Below are 6,522 nucleotides of genomic sequence, written 5' to 3' on the forward strand. Positions count from 1 at the left end.
AATTGATGAGATTGTTCATGACAAACCAAAGAGGACTCACCAACACTTAAATAAACTTAATCTGCTATCTATGGTACATTAAAAAAGAATTTGCTACTAATTTTGGAACTAGTATATTTTGATCTTGACTTACCTAGAAAAGAAGGTTTCACTAGGAGTGGGCCTGTTTTTAAAGCTGGAATCTCTGCTAAAAACTGTCCACACAAAGATATATAAACAGCCACAGTTATTAAGATATGGCCTCCCATTTTTTATTAATCTTGGGTATTAATATTTGGAATAAAATTGTTTGGTGCTCAAAAATTTAAAAGCACCACTGTCTACCCTCCCACTGAACCAAATCAAACTAATTGGAGTTTAATGCCATTTAACTTCGATGTAAGGAAAGCTATCTTTTTAAGGCAAAAATTTCATTAAATCCCAGCTCAGCAAGGATTCGGGAACAACAGCTATAGCTTAACATATCTATTTGACTTTTTTGAGGATAATAGAACAGAGTGACAAAGGGATGCAGTTGACATTATTTTGTTTAGACTTCTAAAGCACATTTCACATGGTATGACAGATAAAAGCTATTTTGAAAATAAAGTCTCTTGGGGTTACAGGAGGAATAACAAAGTGAATTGGAGAGTGGCTAGAGGAAAGAAACAACGATCCATGATTTATGCAGCAAACCTGAGCTAAAAGGCAGTCACTTGTGCAGTCCATTAGGTCATATTTGTTAATTTTTTATGTACACTCTGCATCTACAGTATTCTTCTATTTATCAAGAAAATATTAAGATTGCAACAGGATGACATTTCATCCTCCTAGCCAGGGTGCATCTATGCATTAGTAATCTGACTTTTGGCTGTAATTTTCAAAGTAGCATAATGGAGTTAGGTGCCTAAATTACATTGAAATTCATTGGGAGTTAGTGCCCAACTGCTTTAGTCTCCTTTGAAAATCCCAGCCTTAATATGCTTCTGGCATTTTCCTGCGCTTTTACTACATAAAGCACACACTTCCTTTGAGTAGAGAGGAACACATCTCTCAATATTATTAATACTATTAATATTAATTTTACATCTTTATGCCTCTCAGCTCTGTTTAACTACCTGACTCCACACTACAAAATATCTACAAAACCAGATGGGGAAAAGGAACTGGTTCAAGAGTTAACACTGTGCCTGGGGCTTTTCAGAATAGTGATAACTTATAATACTTGTTATTACAGGTTATATTACCCATCCACATAACTATCATTTGTGATACTTCCTCGCAGTCATCCTATGTCATCTGTGGCGTGGACACATGAATATCCATATAGCTACTGAGCATGTGCAATAGGCTGAAACTTGGCTGGGCAAGTACCTGACTCCATACAACCATATCCAAGCATGAGTCCTGAAATTATGGCCTGGCAAAGAAAGAGGAGGAAGATCCTCCTATGGTTCAGCCCTAATAGCTGTGTGATTAGAGCACTGACCCAGAAAACAGGAAGTCTCAGTTCTTGGTGCCTCCCACCCAGAAAAAGGTTTGAAACTGCATTTCAGCATAGTGCTCTAATCAACAGGCTGTAAGTTAGGCATTATCCAGTTTCTTCTCCAGCCTCCCTCTTGAAGCTAAGGCTCTCCACATTGCATTTAATAGTCACTGGATAGACTGGATGGAAAATTTCTGCTCCACAGAGAGTGAAGGTCCAGGTAAATTCACAAGGCCTTCTCTTTTCCAGGGCAGCAGCCATCTCACTGAACCACATACTCACTAAATTCTTCCTTTTCCCTTATCCTACATATCTTCTTGTCTTAGCTACTAAGAGGCCAGCTTCAAAAGAAAAATTGGAGAGAGGACTGAATAATACCTAACCTGTGGCCTGGTGGTTAGAGCACTCTGCTAAGAAGTTAAAGGGATGTAATTTAAAACCCTCTCAGTCTCAGGCATCATGAGTGAGTTCCCTACCCACTAGAAGATTGGGCTAAAACACAAAAGGGCCCTGCACTCTGCTTGGGATACAATACCAGCTAGTCATGTTTTAATAATAATGACAGTTACGTGGCTGGGTGACTGACACTTGTGTATGTTAAGTATAATAGGACTCTGTCCTTGACATCTCTGTGCTGTATATGTCTAAACAGGGTATAGTCCCAGGTGAACAGGAGAAAGAAATAATCAAACTATGTAGGAGTGTGGTTTTGTCTACACCGATAGCCCTATTGCAGGTAAACAGTCACCTAACTTTAGTTATATGGGTAACTTCATTGATCCTTAGCAAATTTAGATTTAAGTGCCTTGATTAATTGAATTAACACCTTCTGTTTAAGGTATTTGTTATATCATGACATTTAGCAAGGGTCTCTGCAACCTGTAACACACAATTTCAGTCCCAAATACAGAAAACTGAAAAAGCAGGGTTAAAAAGGCAATTGTCTCTTAACCCTGACCTCGAATGATCAGCTGTGGATCTGCCCCAGAGTGTTTTGTTCAGGTAGGCAATGATAATTTAAAATAGCATTTGCAAGTACATCTGAGACATAGGAGAAACATTTCATAGAAGGGCATTATATATGGATAATCATATATGGAATGACTGTGAAACTGAGATTTGTTATCTTTATCAGGAACTGAATGCCTGAGATATATTGCCCAAGGACACTTTGAGTAAACATCAGAAAGCAGTTTAACTCAGCATCAGCTGTTCGGGTTGTTTTTCTTTTTAATATAGCACTCCTCTAGATGTCTTGGCACAATATAATTCTACAACAGGAACTTCAGATTTTGGATCTATTAGCAGCACATAAATTATTTATTAACTTACGGTACATCAGAAGTAATTTTACAATTGGCAGACATTAGCAAGCCATAGAAGATTAACATAACACCACCATTGTGTCCAGTACCTACTTAGCAATCTATTTCAGACAATAATTTTTAATAGACATTTTCTTTTGCACTAAAGACATGGAAAGACTCTTGAGCTATTTGGTTTACTTGCAGTTTTCCTGTCTATATCAACCGCAGTAATTTTTATATTGTTATGAAGGACTTCTAGACTAAGTACAGGTAGTCAAAAAGCCCAAGGTTGAATTGATTCAATCTTTGCAGCTTAGTCTAAGCTACAGAGACTGAACCAATAAGCAAGTGAACAGACATTCACTTTTGATTCCAGAAATACAGCCACATGGCTGACATTTGGAGCCACTCTAATTAAAACACCCACCTTTCCTTCCCCCACAGCATGTGTAAAGATGCCCCATAAAGTTGTAAACCTTTTATAACACTCAGAAAGGCATTACATATCTTGTTGCTTTTGCCTGATTGCTGCTGATTCTCCTCCTTTGTGGAATGATTAAATTACAGAAGGCTGAGAATATAAAAGATAATTTAGAAAGTAGCAAACATAAGCCCCTCTGACATTTCTGATTCCTTCCTTTTTTCTCATAAGATTTCTCTTGAATAAGGCATGATTTTTTAAAAGAATGATTTTGACAGTTTTTTTTTCCCTGTGTGTGCATGATTCAATCAAAAGGACATTAATTAAACAGACCTAGACTAAGAATGAAAGCTTTAAAAAAAAAATCCTTCTCCAAATTTCAGTCTTTAGTTTAAGATTTGCTCCAGTAGCAGTGCCTACACATACCTAAATCTCCTTATTAGGGTGATTACAAATAATGTGCAAAGATAATATATATAAATAGAGATTTTGGCTGAGCTAAAATTTAAAAGCTTAACTGTGCTTACTCAATACACTCAGCAATGATTTTCAGTCACTTATAAAGCTGTTACACTTATAACACTTAACTCCAGAAAGACTGGGGGCAAAGAAAGAGATTTATAGGCAGTGGAAGCAGGGGGTGGCCACCAAAGAGGCATATGCCTCCCTGGCATGCTATTGCAGGGAATCAGTTAGGCAGGCCAAGGCAGGACTGGAGCTTAGACTGGCTTCAACAATTAAGGACAATAAAAAATCCTTCTACAGAGACGTAGCGAGCAAAAGGAAAGCGCAGAGTAGCATAGGGTCCCTGAAGGACAAAACAGGACCATTGGTGGTTGTTGCAGGGAAAAAGGCAGAGCTCTTCAATGAGTTCTTTGCTTCAGTATTCCTAAGTACTGACCAAGACAATTCCCCCACCTTGAGCATAGACAGATGTCCAAAAGCCACTAGACCACCAAAGGTTAGTGCTGACTTAGTTAAGGAGCACTTGGAGGGGCTGGATGGGTACAAGTCAGCCGGCCTGGACAACCTCCATCCACAGGTGCTGAAGGAATTGGCCAGTGTCATAGCTGAGCCACTGGCATGGCTGTTTGAGCACTCATGGTGCTCCGGCCAGATCCCTGAGGACTGGAAAAGGGCCAACATGGTGCCCATTTTTAAGAAGGGGAGAAGGGATAGGCCGGGTAACTTTAGGCCAGTCAATCTTACCTCTATCCCTGGGAAAATACTGGAAAAAATCATCAAAGAGCACATTTGTTTAGGCTCAGCAGGGGAAATGATGCTGAAAGGAAACCAGCATGAGTTCATCACAGGTAGATCCTGCTTGACAAACCTTATAGCCTTTTATGACCAGGTCACACACTGCCTTGACACAGGAGCTGAGGCTGATGTCATCTACCTGGATTTTAGGAAGGCCTTCAACACAGTTTCGCATCCTATTCTCATAGGGAAGCTAGCAGGCTGTGGAGTGGATACTTACACAGTCAGGTGTGTGGCCAACTGGCTTAGGGACCGCACCCAGAGAGTGGTGGAAGACTGGTCATTCTGAGCCTGGAAGGAGGTGGGCAGTGGGGTCCTGCAGGTCATTTTTTAATATCTTCATTTGCAATTTGGACAAGGCTGTAGAGAGTACCCTCTTCAAGTTTGCAGATGATACCAAGTTATGGGGCAAAGTTAACACACCAGAGGGCAGGTTGCAGATACAGGCTGACCTGGACAGGTTGGATCAATGGGCGGAACAAATTGGATGCAATTCAGCAAAGATAAATGCAAGGTACTCCACCTAGGAAGGAGGAATCCCCAGCACACCTATATGTTGGGGGATGACCTCCTCAGCAGCTCAGAGGCTGAGAGAGATCTTGGATTCATAGTTGACTCCAAGATGAACATGAGCTGGCAGTGTAACGAGGCCTTCAACAAAGCCAATCGCACCTTGTCGTGTATTAGCAGATGAATGACCAACAGATCAAGGGAGGTGATGCTCCCCCTCTATGCAGAATTGGTCAGGCTGTAGTTGGAGTACTATGTCCAGTTTTGTGTGTTGCACTTCAAGAGGGACACAGAGAATCTGGAGAGGGTTCAGAGGAGGGCCACTCGCATGATTAGTGGCCTCTGTGAAAGACCCTATGAGGGGAGGTTGAGAGATCTGGATCTCTTCAGCCTTCACAAGAGACAGCTGAGGGGAGAACCTGTAGCTGCCTATAAGTTTATCAAGGGAGGACAACAGGGAATTGGTGATGCGCTATTTACCAGAGTGCCCCAGGGAGTAACTAGGAATAATGGGTGCAAACTAGTGGAGAGTAGATTTAGGTTAGACATTAGGAAGACATTTTTTACAGTAAGGGTTGCCAGAATCTGGAATGGGCTTCCAAGAGAGGTGGTACAATCACCTAACTTGGAGGTCTTCAAGAGGAGTCTTGATAGACACCTAGCAGGGGTCATCTGACCTTGGTCCAACTCTACAATCTATGAATCTACATATATATCTATCCATAATAAAGCAAAAATGCTAGTCCTCAGTAAAGACTGAATTCTTGGAAAGTTATAGCATGTAATCACTTAAGCAATCATTATGTTTGAAAAGGTATGGATTTATAAATACAGTTAAAAATATTCATATGGACAGTTCTCCTATTGAAAAATAGTTTTGTTGAAACCATTTTTACATAAAAATGACAATTATTACGAAAAATAGCCTGGCAAGAAATATCAGAACAAAAATATTAGTTTCAGCTCAACATTTTAAAAAAGATGACAGTTTTCACTTACCACCTATATCACACACTGCTTCATTTTGATTTCCATAAAAAACCTGAAGTGAAATGGCAAGTTGCACTGAAATGCTGATTCCAAATATCAAGATGTTCAATTCAGTTTTAAATGTAAATGATTACATTTTGAATATTTAATTAATCTCAATAGCTGGTTAGAATATGGAGTGAAATTTTTGCAAATGCTTTCATACTAATTTTGACCTATTTCATATGCATTTAAATACCTGACTCAAGAAGTCTATGGGCCAACGAGAGGCAAAGCGCTGCTTGACCTGGTACTGGCTACTGGGGATGACCTAGTCAGCGACCTAGTGATCGATGGGAACCTGGGTGACAGCGACCACGAGCTGATCACCTTCACCATCCACCGAAAAGCTGGCAAGTCGGTCAGCAACGCGCAAGTCCTTGACTTCAGGAAAGCCGACTTTGACAAGCTCAGGAGGCTTGTCAGTGAGGCCCTAAGGGACCGTGACCACAGGGAGAGGGGAGTTCAAGAGGAGTGGTTGCTCCTCAAGGGAGCGATCCTCAATGCACAAACTAAGTCTATTCCATCTC

Source organism: Alligator sinensis, unplaced genomic scaffold (assembly GCF_000455745.1).
Source record: "Alligator sinensis unplaced genomic scaffold, ASM45574v1 scaffold410_1, whole genome shotgun sequence".
NCBI lineage: Eukaryota > Metazoa > Chordata > Crocodylia > Alligatoridae > Alligator > Alligator sinensis.